A 21101-nucleotide genomic window follows, 5' to 3' on the forward strand; every position below is an offset into this window, starting at 1 on the left:
CTTAACAAATACCAACATTTTTATTATTACCATCCTTATCCTGGAATGAGTGATTGGGACACTACAATGGAGTTAGAAGACACGATCCCTCTCCTCAAGGAGCTTACCGTCTCTGCATATAGTAAGTGCCCAATAAATACGACTGAAATGCTATTGAATGAATGAATGAGAATTATAATAATTGCGGAATTTGTTAAGTGCTTACTATGTGCAGAGCACTGTTCATTCATTCATTCATTCAATCGTATTTATTGAGCACTTACTCTGTGCAGAGTAAGACTGTGAGCCCACTGTTGGGCCCACTGTGAGCCCACTGTTGGGTAGGGACTGTCTCTATATGTTGCCAACTTGTACTTCCCAAGCGCTTAGTACAGTGCTCTGCACACAGTAAGCGCTCAATAAACACGATTGATGATGATGATGATGATGCAGAGCACTGTACTAAGCGCTTGGGAAGTCCAAGTTGGCAACATATCGAGACGGTCCCTACCCAACAGTGGGCTCACACTGTTGTAAGCACTGGAGAAGATACGAGGTGATCAGGTTGTCCCACGTGGGGCTCACAGTCTGGTTCCCCATTGTCCAGATGAGGTAAGTGAGGCACAGAGAAGTGAAGTGACTTGCCCAAGGTCACACAGCAGACAAGTGGCGGGGCCAGGATGAGAACCCACAACCTCTGGCTCCCAAGCCCGGGCTCTTTCCACTGAGCCACGCTGCTTCGGGGAGCAGCGTGGCTTGGCAAGTACAACATGGAGGTAAGAACATGGTAGAAGATGTGTGATTTCCTGGCCTGGAATCCTCCAAACCAACACACACTGACTCTCTCCTACTTCAGTGTTTTATCAAAGGGACACCACCTCCAAGAGGCCTTCCCTTAGTTCTCCTTTCTTCTTTTCCCACTCCCTTCTGCATCACCCTGACTTGCTCCCTTTATTCATCCTCCTTCCCAGACCCCCACAGCATATGTCCATGTCTATCATTGATTTATTTATATTAATATCCATCTCCCTCTCTAGACTGTAAGTTCATTGTGGGAAGGGAATGTTGCCTGTTTATTATAATTTTGTCCTCTGCCCCCCCAACAACCAATTCCCGGACTCGCTCCCTTTGTTCTACACCCCATCCCCATCCCACAGCACTTATATCATCATCATCATCATCAATCGTATTTATTGAGCGCTTACTGTGTGCACAGCACTGTACTAAGCGCTTGGGAAGTACAAATTGGCCACATGTAGAGACAGTCCCTACCCAACAGTGGGCTCACAGTCTAAAAGGGGGAGACAGAGAACAAAACCAAACATACTAACAAAATAAAATAAATAGAATAGATATGTACAAGTAAAATAAATAGAGTAATAAATATGTACAAACATATATACATATATACAGGTGCTGTGGGGAAGGGAAGGAGGTAAGATGGGGGGGATGGAGAGGGGCACGAGGGGGAGAGGAAGGAAGGGGCTCAGTCTGAGAAGGCCTCCTGGAGGGGGTGAGCTCTCAGTAGGGCCTTGAAGGGAAGTCCATGTCTATCATTGATTTATTTATATTAATATCCATCTCCCTCTCTAGACTGTAAGTTCATTGTGGGAAGGGAATGTTGCCTCTTTATTGTTATTTTGTCCTCTGCTCCACCCACAATCAATTCCCCAACTCACTCCCTTTGTTCTACACCCCATCCCCATCCCACAGCACTTGCATATAATAATAAGAATAATTAATCATAATGGCATTTAAGTGCTTACTATATGCAAAGCATTGTTCTAAGCACTGGGGCGGTTACAAAGTGATTAGGTTGTCTCATGCGAGGCTCACAGTCTTCATCCCCATTTAATAATAATAATAATGATGGCATTTGTTAAGCACTTACTACGTGCAAAGCACTGTTCTAAGCACTGGGGGAGATACAACATGATCAGGTTGTCCCACGTGGGGCTCACAGTCAATCCCCATTTGACAGATGAAGTAACTGAGGCACAGAGAAGTGGAGTGACATGCCCAAAGTCACACAGCTGACAATTGGTGGAGCTGGGATTTGAACCCATGACCTCTGACTCCAAAGCCCATGCTCTTTTCCACTGAGCCACGCTGCTTCTCATAGTTCTCTTTATTTATACTACTGATGAGCATATATTTGTAATTCTATTCATTTATGTTGATGGTATTGATGCGTGCCTACTTGTTTTGTTGTCCTTCTCCCCCCTTATAGACTGTGAGCGGATTGTGGGAGGGGATTGTCTCTATTTGTTGCTGATTTGTCCTTTCCAAGCACTTGGTACGGTGCTCTGCACACAGTAGGTGCTCAATAAATTCATTCATTCATTCATTCAATCGTATTTATTGAGCGCTTACTGTGTGCAGAGCACTGGACTAAGCGCTTGGGAAGTACAAGTTGGCAACATATAGAGACGGTCCCTACCCAACAGTGAGCTCACAGTCTAGAAATGAATACCTACATAATACATACATACATAAATACATACATAAATAAATAAATACAATTGAATGAATGAATGAATGGTACAGTGCCTCACACAGAGTAAGCACTCAATAAAGCAGTGTGGCTCAGTGGAAAGAGCCCGGGCTTTGGAGTCAGAGATCATGAGTTCAAATCCCGGCTCTGCCAATTGTCAGCTGTGTGACTTTGGACAAGTCACTTCACTTCTCTGGGCCTCAGTTACCTCATCTGTAAAATGGGGTTTAAGACTGTGAGCCCCCCATGGGACAACCTGATCACCTTGTAATCTCCCCAATGCTTAGAACAGTGCTTTGCACATAGGAAGCGCTTAATAAATGCCACAGTTATTATTATTATAATTATTAAATATGATCGAATGAGATGAATGAATAATCCCTGCCCTGAAGGAACTGACATTTAATAGGGGAAACAGGCACTAAAATAAATGTGAATACAATTGATTATAGGGCTTCATGATAGAGTTAAGCACTGCCTCAAGAAGAATCTAACCTTCCATCCAGGCCCCAGGAAAATCCACATAGATCGGCTCCTTTGTGAGGATGCCAGGGGTTGGGAAAATGATTCAAATACCAAACCTCTCTCCCCCTTCCCTCCCCGCCCCACCCGCAAGTCCAGATCCACTGAAAATCATAGCTAATTTTCTGCCCTTTCTCTGTCGCTGCCTCCGGGAAGGTGGTCCAGGGAATATCTAAACAGGAATTTGGAAAAGCAATGCATCACCAGAAATTGTATTAGCAACACAAACCTCCTCCTGCCTTATTATGAAGCACAGAAATGTTCAAAGCCGTAACTGAAGCCACATCTCCTCCAAGAGGCCTTCTCCATCTAAGCCCTCATTTCCTCTTCTCCCACTCCCTTCTGTGTCACCCTTGCACTTAGCTTTGCACTCTTTATTGATGATAATGATGATGATGATGGTATTTGTTAAGCGCTTACTATGTGCTAAGCACTGTTCTAAGCACTGGATTCACCCCTCAATCAGCCCCGCGGCACTTCTGTCCCTATTCATCATTTATTTCTATTACTGTCTGTGTCTCCCCCAACAATGTAAGCTCATTGTGGACAGAGAATGGGTCAACCACCTCTGTCACATCGCTGTCTCACGTGGCTCAGTGGAAAAGAGCCCGGGCTTCGGAGTCAGAGGTCATGGGTTCAAATCCCGGCTCCACCAGTTGTCAGCTGTGTGACTTTGGGCAAGTCACTTAACTTCTCTGGACCTCAGTTCCCTCCTCTGTAAAATAGGAATGAAGACTGTGAGCCCCCCATGGGACAACCTGATCACCTTGTAACCTCCCCAGCGCTTAGAACAGTGCTTTGCACATAGTAAGTGCTTAATAAATGCTATTATTATTATTATTATTATTATTATTATTATATTATTCTCTGGACCTCAGTTACCTCATCTGTAAAATGGGGATGAAGACTGTGAGCTCCCCGTGGGACAACCTGATCACCTTGTAACCTCCCCAGCACTTAAAATAGTGCTTTCCACATAGTAAGTGCTTAATAAATGCCATTATTGTTATTATTATTATCATTATTATTATCATTATTATTACTATTATTATTATTCTCTGGACCTCAGTTACCTCATGTGTAAAATGGGGATGAAGACTGTGAGCTCCCCGTGGGACAACCTGATCACCTTGTAACCTCCCCAGAGCTTAGAACAGTGCTTTGCACATAGTAAGTGTTTAATAAATGCTATTATTATTATTATTATTATCATTATTATTATTATTATTATTATTATTATTATTATTCTCTAGACCTCAGTTACCTCATCTGTGAAATGGGGATGAGGACTGTGAGCTCCCCGTGGGACAACCCGATCACCTTGTATCCTCCCCAGCGCTTAGAACAGTGCTTTGCACATAGTAAGCGCTTAATAAATGCCATCATCATTATTATTATTCATTCATTCATTCATTCAATCATATTTATTGAGCACTTACTGTGCGCAGAACACTGTACTAAGCACTTGGGAAGTACAAGTCGGCAGCATGTAGCGACGGTCCCTACACAACAAGGGGCTCACAGTCTAGAAGGGGGAGACAGACAACAAAACAAAACATGGAGATAGGTGTCAAAATCGTCAGAACAAATAGAATTATATGTTTTGCACACAGTACAAGCTCAGTAAATATGACAGCTTGATTTGTTCTTCATTCTTAGATTATTTTCTAAGCACTTCAACCAGTCAGTCAGTTGGTGGTATTCATTGAGCGCTTACTATGTGCGGAGCACTGTACTAAATGGTTGGAAGAGTACAATATAACAATATAATAATATTCACTTCAATACGTAAACCCCTCAGAAAATGACGAAAAGGGGATGTTGCTACCCAAAGCACTTGATTCTGCTGAGGGCTTAGACTGTGAGCCCGTTGTTGGGTAGGGACCATCTCTATCTGTAGCCAAATTGTACTTCCCAAGCGCTTAGTATAGTGCTCTGCACACAGTAAGCTCTCAATATGTAGGATTGAATGAATGAATTTGCAGTTAATTTATTAAGAATCTGTAATTATGCTCGGAGAGGAACATTTCAGTTATAATAAGGTCAGTTTATTGTTATTATTGTTATTATTATTATTATTATTATTATTATTATTAGTTTATACTGCAGTTATTTATTTTTCTCCCTCGGTTCTTTGGACTCGGAAATGGTGGAGTATTCTATACCAACCTTTTTTTATCTTGCATTTCTTATAATGATTTAATCCAAGTTTTGTCCAAGTCATTCTGGGTTCGAGCCTGCGCTTATCAGTCCTTTAGAGAAGATTATAATTTCATTTGTATTTAATAGAAACTCTTCCTCTTTCCGGCCTGAACAAGCTGACCTCAATTATTCTCCCAAATCAGATTAGCCTTGTTGACTTCAATCACTTCCATAATTAAAAAGGTGAATAAAAAATGAGCACAATCTAAGCCGCGCTTGTCAGAGTGGCAATAATCTCCGCTTTTAATAAGTTTGGGCAGAAGAGACGTATTTTCTTTCTCCTGAGTGAATATTGAGGATCCTGTGGACAAAATGAAAGCTGGCGCAGTGCAAGGAATCCTAGGGAAACTTGGCCAAAGCAGAAATGCAACATGATTTCTATGATGAGCTGCAAGAAATTACAAAACGATTAATCAACGTTGCCATCGACAAATGCGTAAAGCTATGAGAAACCGTGGATGGGGCACGGGCTTGAGAGTCAGAAAGACCTGGGTTCAAATCCCAGCTCCGGTCTGCTGTGAGGCCTTGGGTAAGTCATTCACTTTTCTGTGCCTCAGTTATCTCATCTGTAAAATGGGGATGCTGACTGGGAGCCGCCTGTTAGACAGGGACTGTGTCCAAAGCTATTTGTTTGTATCCACCCCAGCGATTAGTTCAGTGTGTGGCACACAACAAGCTCTTACAAATGCCACAACTATTGCTATTAATTCTGCTGTGGCTCAGTGGAAAGAGCCCGGGCTTTGGAGTCAGAGGTCATGGGTTCAAATCCTGGCTCCGCCACTTGTCAGCTTAACTTCTCTGCGCCTCAGTTCCCTCATCTGTAAAATGGGGATTAAGACTGTGAGCCTCCTGTGGAACAACCTGATCACCTTGTATCCTCCCCAGCGCTTAGAACTGTGCTTTGCACATAGTAAGTGCTTAATAAATGCCATCAAAAAAATACCATTATTATTATTATAGTATTCCCCCCAGTGCGTAGAACAGTGTTTCACACACAGTAAGCGCTTAGCAAATACCATTATTATTCCAATTTGTACTTCCCAAGAGCTTAGTACAGTGCTCTGCACACAGTAAGCGCTCAATAAATACGATTGATGATGATGATTGATGATGATCATTATTCAAACAAGCAGTTTTCCATTTTGATTTGGGGAATGTTTCTAAGAGGTGGCAGTGTCGTGGTATAAGGGATACCAAAGTGTTGGGAAAATGGCTACAGCTGAGCTCTCAGGAGTGAGACACTTGTCTGCTGTGTGACCTTGGGCAAGTCACTTAACTTCCCTGTGCCTCAGTTACCTCATCTGTAAAATGGGGATTAATATTGTGAGTCCCACGTGGGACAACATGATTGCCCTGTATCCACTCCAGTGCTTAGAACAGTGCTTGGCTCATAGTAAGCGCTTAATCAATCAATCAATCAATCATATTTATTGAGCGCTTACTGTGTGCAGAGCACTGTACTAAGCACTTGGGAAGTACAAGTTGGCAACATATAGAGACAGTCCCTACCCAACAGTGGGCTCACAGTCTAAACATAACCAAAGCTTAACATATACCATTATTATTATTATCATTATTATTATTATTATTATTATTATTATTATTATTATTATTATTATTATTATTTTCATTATTATGGCAGTTCTGGTTTTCTGGCACTTTGATTCCTTCAGGGTTACAGTCAAGTCAGTGCCCCCCGCCTTACCTCCTTCCCTTCCCACAGCACCTGTATATATGTATATATGTTTGTTCACATTTTTTACTCTATTTATTTATTCTACTTGTACATATCTATTCTATTTATTTTATTTTGTTAATATGTTTGGTTTTGTTCTCTGTCTCCCTCTTCTAGACTGTGAGCCCACTGTTGTGTAGGGACCATCTCTATATGTTGTCAACTTGTACTTCCCAAGTGCTTAGTACAGTGCTCTGCACACAGTAAGTGCTCAATAAATACGATTGATTGATTGATTGATTGATTAATTGCTACACTGCTCTGCACATAGTAAGCACTCAACAAATACCACTGATTGACTTATTGATTAATACTGTATTCTTCAGAGTCTCGTGCAATGCTGTGCACACAGTAAGCGCCCAATAAATATGATTGATTGATTGATACAGTGCTTTGCACATAGTAAGCATTCAATAAATACCACTGATTGACTTATTGATTAATACTGTACTCTGCAAAGAGTCTCGTGCAATGCTGTGCACACAGTAAGCGCTCAATAAGTATCATTGATTGATTGATTGATTGATTGATGTGTGCATTTGAGTTCTGGGGTTTGACATTTGACCCCTTTACATATCAAAACTCAATTCCCAATCTGGTCTGGTGAAATGTATCACTTCTAAACATCCGCAGTGACCACCTCCCGTATCTTTAAGCAATTCAACCGAGTCGACCATTTAGGTGCTAATCCGATAATGCACAGCTGCCTCTTCCTCATATTCATTCAATCGTATTTATTAAGCGCTTACTGTGTGCAGAGCACTGTACTGAGCGCTTGGGAAGCACAAGTTGGCAGCATATGAAGACGGCCCCTACCCAACAGTGGGCTCACAGTCTAGAAGTCTCATATCTGTAAACTATTTCTGCGTTTGTCTCTGCTTTTAGACTGTAAGCTCCTTGAGGAGAGGAATTGAATCTTCTAACCCCTCTCCCAAACATTGAGTACAGTGTCCCACACAGAGTAGGCAGCAAAATCCTTCAGAGCAGGGATCATATCAATATATTCATTCGTTCAATCGTATGTACTGAGCGCTAACTGTGTACAGTGCACTGAACTAAGCATGGGAAAGTACAATTTGGCAACAGAGACAATCATTCATTCAGTCAGTCAGTCGTATTTATTGAGCACTTACTGTGTGCAGAAGTTCACAACATATAGAGATGGTCCCTACCCAACAACGGGCTCACAGTCTAGAAGCGGGGGAATGGACAACAAAAAAAAAAACAAGTAGATAGGCATCAATAGCATCAAAATAAAAGAATAGAATTACAGATACATGCACATCATTAATAAAATAAATAGAATAATAATAATGATAATGATAATAATGATGGCATTTGTTAAGTGCATACTGTGTGCCAAGCGCTGGGATAGAAACAGGGTAATCAGGTTGTCCCACGTGGGGCTGACACTTTAATCCCCACTTTACAGCTGAGGTAACTGAGGCACAGAGAAGTTAAGTGACTTGTCTATGGTCACACAGCGGACAAGTGTCCGCTGGGAAGCAGCGTGGCTCAGTGGAAAGAGCCTGGGCTTTGGAGTCAGAAGTCATGGGTTCAGACCCCGGCTCCACCAATTGTCAGCTGTGTGACTTTGGACAAGTCACTTCACTTTTCTGGGCCTCAGTTACCTCATCTGGAAAATGGGGATTAAGACTGTGAACCCCCTGTGGGACAACCTGATCACCTTGTAACCTCCCCAGCGCTTAGAACCATGCTTTGCACATAATAAGCGCTTATTAAATGCCATTATTATTATTATTATTATTATTATTATTATTAGTAGTAGTAGTAGTAGTAGTAGTAGTAGTATAAGTGGCGGAGCCGAGATTAGAACCCATGTCCTTTGACTCCCAAGCCCGTGCTCTGTCCACTAAGCTACAAATATGTACATATATACACAAGTGCTGTTGCAGGGGGGGCGGGGGCAAAGCAGAGTTCAATGAACAGAGTTCAATAAAGAGAAGCAGCATGGCTCAATAGAAAGAGCCCAGGCTTTGGAGTCAGAGGTCATGGGTTCAAATCCCAGCTCTGCCAATTGTCAGCTGCGTGACTTTGGGCAAGTCACTTCACTTCTCTGGGCCTCAGTTACCTCATCTGTAAAATGGGGATTAAGACTCTTGAGCCCCACATGGGACAACCTGATCACCTTGTAACCTCCCCAGTGCTTAGAACAGTGCTTTGCACATAGTAAGTGCTTAATAAATGCTATTATTATTATTATTATTATCATTGCACCCTCTACTGTGTTCAGAGCACTCTGCTGAGGGTTTAGAAGAGTAAAATAGACATTCATTCATTCAGTCGTATTTATTGAGCGCTTACTGTGTGCAGAGCACTGTACTAAGCGCTTGATTCGACACCATACCTAACCTCAAGGAGCTTAGAATGTACTGTGGGCCGAGAACTGATTCCTGGGGAGAGTTCAGTAATGTTAGTAGACTTTGGGAGCAGTGTAGCCTAGTGGAAAGAGCTTGGTCCTGAGAGTCAGGAAGACCTGGGTTCTAGTCCCAGCTCTGCCACTTAACCTGTCATGTGTGTGACTTTGGGCATTCTAAAACCATCTATGTTCCTCAGTTTCATCATCTGCAAAATGGGGATTCAATACCTCATTCCCTTCCTAGTTGGACTATGAGCCCCACGTGGGACTGGATTAGATTGTATCTACTCCAGCGCTTTGTACAGTGCTTGACACATAGTAAGAGCTTGACAAATACCTTGATCATTATTATTATTATTATTATTATTATTATTGGCCTCTCTGAGAAAACAAATTCGTTTCTACAGTGGTCCGAGTCTTGCCTTAGTCCCTATCTCTTCATGCCTCTCTGAGCTGTTTGTTATTTGTTCTGCTGCTACCACCTGTCCCCAGAACACCTTCATTTGAATCAGAATAGAATAGATGGCCCAAATTAAAAGACTAAGTATGCTTAAAATTCAAAAGATTTCCCAGCTTGTTTACCATGTTTAGCCAATTAATAAATGAAACCAGAAATTGATCCCAGGCAGTCGTTTCCGAGAAAAGAAATCAAGTAGCAGCTAATTTTGTCCGAAAGAAAGAGAACAAAAAGCAGAAAGGAGAAGGCCGAGATTACCAGGGCACTCAAAATGCGTATCATTGTCAAAGTTCCAAGGAATAAAAATTCCCACTGGCATAGGAAACAGCAAAGTGAATGAACATCTCAAATTTCTCTGTAGCTAGAACAGAAAATGGTGCATCACAGTCGGCCATATCATAAAATTAAATCATTTTCCCTTGTCACCGGAAAATACATACCCTCGGATTAAAAACAACCTAGTGAAATGCAATTTCCTAAACCGAGGGTCTAAAAGGGAAGAGAAATACCTCCATGAGCAGCATCGACTCAGTCTTTCGATCTAGCGGGAGCAGTCGCTTTTTGGTTATAGAGAAGCCACTACTGTCTGCATTCAGTCCTGGGTTCTAATCCCGCCTCAGTCACATGCCCACTTTGTGCCCTGGGGAAAATCACTTAACTTCAGCGGGTTTCAGTTCCCTCATTTGTAAAAAGAGGATTAAGAGTGTGAGCCCCATGTGGGACAGGGACTGTGTTCAACCTGATTAACTTGTATCTAGCCCAGCGCTTAGAACAGTGTTTGGCACATAGTAGTTGCTCAACAATTACCATTTTTTTCATTCATTTGTTCATTCAATCGTATTTATTGAGCACTTACTGTGTGCAGAGCACTGTACTAAGCGCTTGGGAAGTACAAGTTGGACCTACACCAACTCTGTGTCTAGGTACGACCATAAAGGCCACAGCAGCTGGTGGTGGTTAGCAGCATTAGGGTTGCCATGGTGACCCAAAAGGATACTTAGGTACCAACCTGTTGCCCAGGGATGGTGTGGGAGTGGGGAGATTGTTTGGGGATTCTGCCTATAGATTTTTCTCCCCAGTGTTTGTTCAACCAATTGGGGAAAATCCATGATTTTTCCCATGAGAAGAAGGAGGTGGGAGGAAGGGGAAATGAGGTAGAGCATAGCCTTGTGGTCCTTGGATGCATAATAATAAAAATAATAATAATAATGGCATTCTAAGCGCTGGGGATGTTACAAGGTGATCAAGTGGTCCCACGGGGGGCTAACAGTCTTAATGCCCATTTTACAGATGAGGTAACAGAGGCTCAGAGAAGTGAAGTGACTTGCCCAAAGTCACACAGCTGACAAATGGCGGAGCTGAGATTTGAACCCAAGACCGCTGACTCCAAAGCCCGGGCTCTTTCCACTGAGCTACACGCCGAAGTGTAACCCTTAAACACTTAGATACTCACCCCAGCCCCACAAAGCAAACGAAAATTGTCTTCAACTCTACTACTTCCACTATCCCTGTTACATTTTACCATCTCTCTCCCCCTGTAGTCTGTAAGCTCCTTGTGGAAAGGAATCACATCTACCAAGTCTGCAGTTTGGTACATTCCCAAGTGTTTAGTACAATGCTCTGCCCAGAGGAATGGTTCAATAAATACCATTTATTGACTGATTAAAGGAAAAGGGGGGAGAGGGGCAGGAGGAGAAGGAAGGAGAGCTCTGGACATATTACTCCCCTCCTCAAAAGCCTCCAATGGCTACCGATCAATCTGCGCATCAGGCAGAAACTCCTCACCCTGGGCTTCAAGGCTGTCCATCACCTCGCCCCCTCCTACCTCACCTCCCTTCTCTCCTTCTACTGCCCAGCCCGCACCCTCCGCTCCTCCACCACTAATCTCCTCACTGTACCTCGCTCTCACCTGTCCCGCCATCGACCCCCGGCCCACGTCATCCCCCGGGCCTGGAATGCCCTCCCTCTGCCCATCCGTCAAGCTAGCTCTCTTCCTCCCTTCAAGGCCCTGCTGAGAGCTCACCTCCTCCAGCAGGCCTTCCCAGACTGAGCCCCTTCTTTCCTCTCCCCCTCGTCCCCCTCTCCATCCCCCCGTCTTACCTCCTTCCCTTCCCCACAGCACCTGTATATATGTATATATGGTTGTACATATTTATTACTCTATTTATTTATTTATTTATTTATTTTACTTGTACATTTCTATCCTACTTATTTTATTTTGTTGGTATGTTTTGTTCTGTTCTCTGTCTCCCCCTTTTAGACTGTGAGCCCACTGTTGGGTAGGGACTGTCTCTATGTGATGCCAATTTGTACTTCCCAAGCGCTTAGTACAGTGCTCTGCACATAGTAAGCGCTCAATAAATACGATTGATTGATTGATTGATTGATTGAGAGGAGGAATAAAGAAGAAAATAAAAGAAAAGGAAAGAAGAGGGGAGAGGGAGTGGAGATAGAAAACTGAGGAGATGAGTAAAAGAGGGAGGGGGAGGCAGGGGAATGTACAAGAGAGGGGAAGGAGAGAAGAGAGGGGAATAGGAAGGAGAGGAGAGAGAAAGAGGTGGAGGAAAATCACTTTACTTCTTGGTCCTTCAGTTTTCTCAACTGTAAAATGGGGATTAAATAACTGTTCTCCCTCCTGCTTAGACTATCAATCCCATGGGGACTGCGTCCAACAGCATTATCTTGCATCTACCCCAGTGCTCTCTGGAAGGTAAACTAGTGTCTAGGCTGCAAACTCATTCATTCTGTAGCATTTATTGAGCGCTTACTATGTGCAGAACACTGTATTGAACACTCATCTCTAGGAGCAGTAAGGCATAGTGGCCGGAGCACGAGCCTGGGAGTAAGAAGGTCATGGGTTCTAATTCCAGCTCCACCAGTTGTCTGCTGTGGTACCTTGGCCATGTCACTTCACTTCTCTGGGCCTCAGTTACCTCATCTGTAAAATGGGGATGGAGACTGTGAGCCCCACATGGGACAGGGACTGTGTCCAACCTGACTTGTTTGTATCCACCCCTGTGTTTAGTAGAGTGCCTGGCACATAGTAAGTGCTTAACAAACGCCATAATAATAATAATTATTATTATTATTAATATTAGACGGTAAGTTTGTTGCGGACAGGGAATGTGTCTGACCATTTTTATACTGTAATCTCCCAAGCGCTTAGTTCAGTGCTCTTTGTGCAGTAAGCACTCAATAAATACAGTTGAATAAATGAGTGACTAGAACAGTTAACACATAATAAGCACTTAAATACCATTAGAAAAATAATATTTTTTAAAAGGAAGAGTGGCAAAAGGAGGTTGTAGAGAAGGGCACAGTGCAACTAATTGAACTTTACGGATAGATTAAGGAGGGACACGGAGATTTCTCAAAAGGCCACATTTCCCACCATTCAGATCATGACCATCAGTTAACACGCGGTTTTAATGAGCAATTAGATCCTGCCTGGTGGAAGCAATCAGAGGAGGGGGTCAGAGGCGGCTCCTTGAAATACCTTCGAACTGGAGGAAACCAAATAAGAAAACTTGCCAGAAGCCTTTCAAATATATCCCACGCTGATGACTGTATCAGTCTCCTCGCTGACCTCCCAACCTCCTGTCTCTCCCAAATGCAGTCCATACTTCACTCTGCTGCCCAGATCAAAAATGCTCAGGCTGCGTTTCCCCCCTCCTCAAGAACCAAAGAGGTTGCCCGTCCACCTCTGCATCAAACAGGAACTCCTCACCATCAGCTTTAAAGCCGTCCACCACCTTGCCCCCTCCTACCTCACCTGACTTCTCTCTTTCTCCAACCCAACCCACATTTTTCACTCCTCTGGTGCCGCTAACCTCCTCCCTGGGCCTCCAGCTCCCCTGTCCCGCCACCGAAACTTGGTCCACATCCTGCCTCTGGCCTGGAACACCCTCCCTCCTCAAATCCCACAGACAATTACTCTCCCCCCTTCAAAGCCTTATTGAAGACCCATCTCCTCCAAGAGGCCTTCCCTGACTAGGCTCTCCTTTCCTCTTCTCCCACCCGCTTCTGTCTCACCCTGACTCACTCATTTTATTTATCCCCCCTCCCAGCCCCACACCGCTTATGTCCAGGTCTGTAATTCATTAATTTATATTAATGTCTCTCTCCCCGTCTAGACTGGAAGCTCATTGTGGGCAGGGATTGTGTCTATTACTTTATTATAGTGTACTCTTCCAAGCTCTTAGTACGGTGTTCTGCACTCAGTAAGCACTCAACAAATATGATTGACCTTCTGACTGACTATAAAGGGAGTGGCAGATTACCAAGCTGACCCCTTCCACTAATCAGTGGTATTTATTGAGTTCTTACTATGTGAAGAGTACTGTGCTAAGTGCTGCCATGCACCCCAGAGAAGGAAGAGGGAGAGGAGAGAAGGAATGGGAAGAGGGAAGTGTGACAGGAGAAACCAAGAAGCAACTTTCCATTGATAAATAAATGGATAAATAGAATACTAGAGAAGCAGCGTGGCCTAGTGGAAATCGCACGAGCCTGGGAGAAAGAAGGTCATGGGTTCTAATCCTGGCTCCACCACTTGTCTGCTGTGTGACTTTAGGCAAGTCACTTCACTTCTCTGGGCCTCCGTCACCTCTTCTGTAAAATGGGGATTGAGACTGTGAGCCCCACGTGGGACAGGGACTGTGTCCAACCCAATTTGCTTGTATCCACCCCAGAACTTAGTACAGTGCCTGGAACATAGTTAGCACTTAATATCATCACCATCGTCATCATCATCATCATCATCATCATCATTATCATCATCATTATTATTATTATTAATACTATTAAGCATCCTTGATGCCCTCCAATCTGGCTTCTGCATCCCTCACTCCACCAATAACCTACTTCTTGATTAAATCTATGGCCTCTATTCCATTTTAATCCTCCTAAACCCCTCGGCTGCTTTCAACCATGTGGACCGCCCCTTTCTCCTGGAAACTATCTAACCTTGGATTCAGTGACTCTGTCCTTTCCTAGTTCTCTTCCTAACTGTCTTGTCGCTCATCCTCAGTCTCCTTGGCAGGCTCCTCTTCTGTCTCCCACCCCCTATCTGTGGGGCTCCCTCAAGGTTCAGTTCTGAATCTCATTTTATTCTCCATCAATACCTACTCCCTTTGAGGACTAATTCGGTCCCAGAGCTTCACATACCCTATCTTTGTAGATGTGGGCAGGGATTCTCTCTCCTTATTGCTGAATTGTACTTTTCAGGTGCTTAGTACAATGCTCTGCACACAGCAAGCGCTCAGTAAATATGATTGACTGAATGAATGATTCCCAAATCTCTCTCCCCAGCCCTGACCTCTTTCCTTCTCTTAGTCTCACACTCCCTCTCCCTCTCAGGCCACCTCTACTAGAATGTCCTGTCAACACCTCCAATTTAGCATAACAAAACAGAACTCTTTTTCCCACCGAAACCCTCTCCTCCCCTGTCTTTTCCATAACTGTAACGGGCACCACTCTGCTCCCCCCCACCTTGGGCCCTGAATCACAAGCCCATAACCTTGGAATTATCCTCAATTAATCTCTCTCCTTCAACCCTCATTCAACGCTACGGACTCCTGTCGGTTCTTCCTTCACCACATCGCTAAAATCCACCCTCTCCTCTCCATCTGAACTATTATTCTGCTGATCCAAGAGCGTATCAGATGCTACCTTGACTTACTGCATCAGTTGCCATGCCTCCTGGCTCTCCCCACTCCAATCCTTTTTTTCACCCTACCATCCAGATCATTTTTGTCAAAAAACACTCAGGCCGTGTCTCCTCTCTCCTCAAAAATTTCCAATTGCACATCCACCTCCACCTCTCACAAAAACTTCATGCGGTGGACAATCCGCTCCCCCTCTCCTGTATCAACTCCCTGATTTCCTCCTCCAACCCAGCCCCATAGTTTTCTCTGGATTGTTAAGTGGTTAGAGCCCAGGCCTAGAAGTTGGAAGAACCCAGTTCTAATCCCATCTCCTCCACCTGTCCACTGTGTGACCCTGAACAAGTCACTTCACTTCTCTGCGCCTTAGTTACCTCACCTGCAAAATGGGGATAAAGACTGTGAGCCCCATGTGGAACAGAGACCGTGTTCACTCCGATTTGCTTGTATCTACCCCAGTGCTTAATACAATGCCTGGCATATAGTAAGCATTCAACAAATACCTCAGCTATTGTTATCTTATTGTTATTATTATTATAACACCAATTTACTCACTGTATTTCAATTTCATCTATCTCACTGGCAACACTTTTTGACTGTGCCCTCCCTCTCGCTGTCTCCTTTATCTGACAGACCACCACTCTCCTGATCTTCAAATCTTTACTAAAGTCTCCACCAAAAGCCCTTCCCCAACTGACCCCTCTTTTCCCCTATTCCTTCTCCCTTCTGCATCACTTCTGCACTTAAACCTGTATCCTTTGAGGGAAGCATCCTGTAGGGAAGCATCCCAGGCTTGGAAGCCAGAGGTTGTGGATTCTAATCCCGGCTCTGCCGCTTGTCTGCTGTGTGACATTGGGCAAGTCACTTAACTTCTCTGTGCCTCAGTTATCTCATCTATAAAATGGGGATTGAGACTGTGAGCCCCATGTAGGACAGGGACTGTGTCCAACCTGATAATGAGAAGCAGCATGGCTCAGTGGAAAGAGCCCGGGCTTGGGAGTCAGAAGTCATGAGTTCTAATCCCAGCTCCACCACATGTCTGCTGTGTGACCTTGGGCAAGTCAATTCACTTCTTGGGGCCTGTTACCTCGTCTGTAAAATGGGGATTAAGACTGTGAGTCCCACGTAGGACAACCTGATGACCTTGTATCTACCCCAGCACTTAGAACATAATAAGTGCTTAACAAATATCATCATTATTATCATTATTACCTTGCATCTATAGAGTGCTTAGAATGGTACTTGGCACAAAGTAAGTGCTTAACATAATTATGATTAAACCCTTGATATATTCCCCATATTCAGCCCTACAGCATTTATATATATATATATATGTATGTGTATATATATATGTATGTATATATATATATATGTATACATATATATTATATACATTATGTAATATATGTATAAATGTATATATTATATATAATATAAATCATATATATAAATAAATCTGTAATTTGTTTTAATGTCTGACTCCTCCCCTATACCAGAAACTCGTTGTAGACAGGGAACATTTCTATTCACTCTCTTGAATTGTACTCTTTCAAGCACTTAGTACAGTGGTCTGCACACCGTGAGCACTCAGTAAATACTACTGATTAATGGATTGAGAGTAGGATTATGATTTTAGAGTTTTTGAATCTCAAGCATTCCAGCAATCAATCATTTATATTGAGAACTTATTGCAGGGAGATCACTGTAGTAAGCGCTTGGGAGAGTGTGATATATCAGAATTGGTAGACATGTTTTCTGCCCACAACAAGCTTACAGTGTAGAGGGGGAGCCAGACATTCAAATAAATGAACACATTACAGATATGAACATCACAATAATTGTGGTATTTGTTAAGCGCTTACTATGTGCCAGGCACTGAACTAAGCACTTTGGTAGATACAAACAAATCAGGTTGGGCACAGTCTCCGTCCCAGGTGGGGCTCAAAATCTCAATCCCCGCTTTACAGATGGGGGAACTGAGGCACAAAGATGAGACGTGACTTGTCCAAGGTCACACAGCAGACAAGGAGCAGAACTGGGATTAGAACCTCTGACCCAATGTATCCAGGCCCACGCTCTATCCACTAGCCATGCTACTATTACTGTGCAAGTTCTGAGGTCCTGAGGGAGAGGTGAATAAAGGGAGCAAATCCAATTGCAAGGATGGTGTGGAGGGAAGTGGGAGAAGAGAAAAGGAGGGCTTAGTTGGCTTTGAAGCTGGGGAGGGTGATCATTTGATGGATATGAAGAAGGAAGGCTCCAGGACACAGGCAGGACGTGGGCCAGAGATCAGTAGAAGAATCCCCAACCTCCATTCCTCTACCTATGGAAATGGCTCATCCTACATCACTGCAAGTCTGGGACAGAAAACATTTTCCAAAAAGCTGCGGCTGATCTATGCGGCGTTAAAAAGAAAATCAAAGCCATTACCGTTCGTGTAAACTGATAATTACTTCCATTTAAATGTATTTTGGGAGCTAAATTTCATGCAACATGATTAATTTAACATTTACAATGAAAACACTGTAGTAATTTAGTCCGTAAAATAGATTTTATTTTACATGAATGAACAATATCTGCGTGGTGGGTGCCGACACGCATTTATCAAAAGTGGGGATGATTTAAATTGCTTCGACCATGCAGTTAAGTAGGATTCTTGACAAGGGCCTTGGACGATTTCCAGCTCAATCAGAGTGATTAGAGTATAAGTCACTCACTTTCAAGAATGGGATCTAGATCTTGCAGTTTATGGTTTGAAGAAATAACAAATATCATAAGAAAAAAAAAAGAACTTCATCCTTGAGCTTGATAGCTTTGGCCACCAGACACTCTGCTTTTGGGTTTTTTTCAACTGTTATTTGTTAAATGCTTATGATGTGCCAGACACTATTCTGAGCATTGGGAGATATGAGTTTATCAGGTTGGCAAAATCCACGTCCCATAAGGAGCTGTCAGTCTTAATCCCCATTTTACAGATGAGGTAACTGAGGCACAGAGAAAAGAATGACTTGCCCAAGGCCACACAGCAGACAGGTTGTGGAGCTGGGATTAGGACCCAAGCCCTTCTGACTCCCAGGGGCGTGATCTATTCACTAGGCTACGCTGATTCTCGAAAGTGCTACCCATATTTTCTAGAAAGCACTCCAGGGAACATCTTCAATTTCAATCATCCCATCAGTCCATGGCATTGAGTGCTTTCTGAGTGCAGAGGACTGTACTAAATGCTTGGTAAAATGCAGTAGAAGTACTAGACACAACCCACCCCTCAAGGTTCAGTTCTTGGTCCCCTTCTATTCTCCATCTATCCTCACTCCCTTGGAGAACTCATTCACTCCCACGGCTTCAACTATCATCTCTCTGAGGATGACACCCAAATCTGAGAAGCAGCGTGGCTCAGTGGAAAGAGCCTGGGCTTTGGAGTCAGAGGTCATGGGTTCAAATCCCAGCTCCGCCACTTGTCAGCTGTGTGACTTTGGGCAAGTCATTTCACTTCTCTGGGCCTCAGTTACCTCATCTGCAAAATGGGGATGAAGACTGTGAGCCCCAGGTGGGACAACCTGATCACCTTGTAACCTCCCCAGCGCTTAGAACAGTGCTTTGCACATAGTAAGTGCTTAATAAATGCCATTATTGTTATTATTTTACCTCCTTCTCCTCCTCCATCTTACCTCCTTCCCTTCCCCACAGCACCTGTATATATGTATATATGTTTGTACATATTTATTACTCTATTTATTTATTTATTTATTTATTTTACTTGACTTGTACATATCTATTCTATTTATTTTATTTTGTTAGTATGTTTGGTTTTGTTCTCTGTCTCCCCCTTTTAGACTGTGAGCCCACTGTTGGGTAGGGACTGTCTCTATATGTTGCCAATTTGTACTTCCCAAGTGCTTAGTACAGTGCTCTGCACATAGTAAGCACTCAATAAATATGATTGATGATGATGATGATGATGATGATGATTATCTACTTCACCTCCCCTGTTCTCTCTCCCTCCCTCCAGGCTCGCATATCCTCCTGCCTTCAGGACATCTCCATCTGGATGTCTGCCCGCCATCTAAAACTCAACATGTCCAAGACTGAGCTCCTTATCTTCCCTCCCAAACCCTATCCTCTCCCTGACTTTCCTGTCACTGTGGACGACACAACCATCCTTCCCGTCTCACAAGCCTGCAACCTTGGTGTCATCCTCCACTCCGCTCTCTCATTCACCTCACACATCCAATCCGTCACCACAGCCTGCCGGTCTCACCTTCACAACATTGCCAAAATGTGCCCTTTCTTCTCCACCTTAAACCGCTACCACATTAGTACAATCACTCACATCATATCCTGCTTGATGACTGCATCAGCCTCCTTTCTGACCTCCAAACCTCCTGTCTCTCCTCACTTCAGCCCATACTTTGCTCTGCTGCCCGGATTATCTTTCTGCAGAAACGTTCTGGCATGTCACTCCCCACCTCAAAACTCTCCATCCGTTGCCTATCACCTCCACATCAAACAAAAGCTCCTCACCATTGGCTTCAAAGCTGTCCATCCCCTTGCCCCCTCCTTCCTCACCTCCCTTCTCTCCTTCTCCATCCCAGCCAACATGCTCCACTCCTCTGGTGCTGCTAACCTTCTCCCTGGGCCTCCAGCTCACCTAACCTGCCATTCACCCCTGGCTCATTCCCTATCTCTGGCCTGAAATGCCCCCCTCACTCAAAGCCACTAAAATATCACACTTAAAAGCCCTACTGAGGTAACTAGAGAAGCAGCGTGGCTTAGTAGAGAAGCAGCGTGGCTTAGTGGAAAGAGCCCAGGCTTGGGAGCCAGAGGTCATGGGTTCTAATCCCAGCTCTGCCACTTGTCAGCTGTGTGACTTTGGGCAAGTCACTTCAATTCTCTGTGCCTCAGTTACCTCATCTGTAAAATGGGGATCAAGACTGTGAGCCCCAAGTGGGACAACCTAATAACCTTGTGTCTATCCCAGTGCTTAGAAAAATGCTTCACATATAGTAAGCGCTTAACAAATAATAATAATAATAATAATAATAATAATAATAATAATGGCATTTGTTAAGTGCTTACTACGTGCAAAGCACTGTTCTAAGTGCTGGGGGAGGATAAAAGGTGATCAATTTGTCCCACATGGGGCTCCAGTCTTAATCCTCATTTTACAGATGAGGTAACTGAGGCTCAGAGAAGTTAACTCACTGGCCCAAGGTCACACAGCAGACATGTGGCAAATACCAACATTATCATTACTGAATGCTCACCTCCTCCAAGAGGCCTTCCCAAACTAAGCCCCCTTCTTCCTCAGCTCTTCCTCCCCTCCACGTCGCCCCGACTCCCTCCCTCTGCTCTTAATCCCTCTTCCCACCCCACAGCACTTGTGTATATATGTACATATCTATAATTCTAATATCTATATATACATATATCCTGTATATATGTATATATGTTTGTACATATTTATTACTCTATTTATTTTACTCGTACATATCTATTCTATTTATTTTATTTTATTAATATGTTTTGTTTTGTTCTCTGTCTCCCCCTTCTAGACTGTGAGCCCACTGTTGGGTAGGGACTGTCTCTATATGTTGCCAACTTGTACTTCCCAAGTGCTTAGTACAGTTCTCTGCACACAGTAAGTGCTCAATAAATATGATTGATTGATTTAT

Source organism: Tachyglossus aculeatus, chromosome 5 (assembly GCF_015852505.1).
Source record: "Tachyglossus aculeatus isolate mTacAcu1 chromosome 5, mTacAcu1.pri, whole genome shotgun sequence".
In the NCBI taxonomy this organism is placed as follows: domain Eukaryota; kingdom Metazoa; phylum Chordata; class Mammalia; order Monotremata; family Tachyglossidae; genus Tachyglossus; species Tachyglossus aculeatus.